Here is a 1,162-nt window from a genome sequence, read left to right as displayed (position 1 = left end):
GCAGGTCAGGGCGGGGGAGGGCAGCAAGAGAGACTCCGCCCCTGGGCGCGGGGGTGGGGATCACCCCGGGGGCCGCAGTCAGGGGCACTAGGCCCCAGGGGGGCTGATTGTAGGGGTCGGTGCTGGGCCTGGGTTGGGGGTCCCGCTGCTTTTGCCCCCCCTGACAGCCCCCCCTTCCCTTTCCTCCCCTCCCCGTCCCCAGACTACGTCTACTTCGAAAACTCCTCTAGCAACCCCTATCTCGTCCGGCGCATCGAGGAGCTCAACAAGGTGAGAGGCTCCAGTGCCGCCCTGGGGATGGACCCCGGCGAGGATGGAGTCGCGCCCCCTCCCATGCCCCAGGGGCTGGCGTCCAGGCCCCTTCCCCCACTTTGAGGCCCTGCTCTGGGGCAGTTCTGCAGAGGGCTGAGGGGGCTCGGCTTGTCTGGGGGTTGCATGGGGGGAGTCTTGTTTGGGTTGGGGGCTGGGGTGGGCCTGGCCTGCCTTGGGAGATGAGGGGGTTGTGGGGCAGGTCTGTGGGGGGCAGAGGAGGGCTTGACTGAGGGGATGTGGGGGGTTGCAGACCAAGGCTGGGGGGGCTGGGGAGATATGCAGGGGGCAGCTGTGCCCAGGGCGCTGTGGCAGCCTTTCACTCTTGCCCTCAGACAGCCAACGGCAATGTGGAGGCCAAGGTCGTCTGCCTCTTCCGGCGCCGTGACATCTCCAGCAGCCTCAACAGCCTGGCGGACAGCAATGCCCGTGAGTGGGGGCACCGGGGGGAGGTGTGATCCCTCCCACTGTGGAGGGGGGTCTATCCTGGGCCTGGGCTGAGGGCGACGGGGTACAGAGCAGCCCAGGTCCAACCCCAGGGACTGAGCTGCCCTGACTTGCCTCTGAGCAAATTGGGGGCTGGTTTTGTTTCTCCCAGCACTGCCCGTGTAGCAGGGGTCTGGGGGTGGGGAGTGGGGCGCAGGGGCTGAGGGCCAGGGGTGAGGGAGCGCTGGCAGAACTTGGGGGTCAAGAGTGAGGGGCGTTGGCAGGGCTAGCGGGGGCTGCAGGTTGGGGGTGAAGGGCACCGGCAGAGAGCTGCGAGTTGGGATGCGAGGGGCACTGGCAGGGATAGGGGTTGAAAGGGACTGTGGGGTTAGGAGCAAGGGACCGGCAGGGGTGGGGGGGGGGGCCG

This window comes from Alligator sinensis, unplaced genomic scaffold (genome assembly GCF_000455745.1).
Source record: "Alligator sinensis unplaced genomic scaffold, ASM45574v1 scaffold1302_1, whole genome shotgun sequence".
Lineage (NCBI taxonomy): Eukaryota > Metazoa > Chordata > Crocodylia > Alligatoridae > Alligator > Alligator sinensis.
This window is presented reverse-complemented; position numbering follows the sequence as displayed.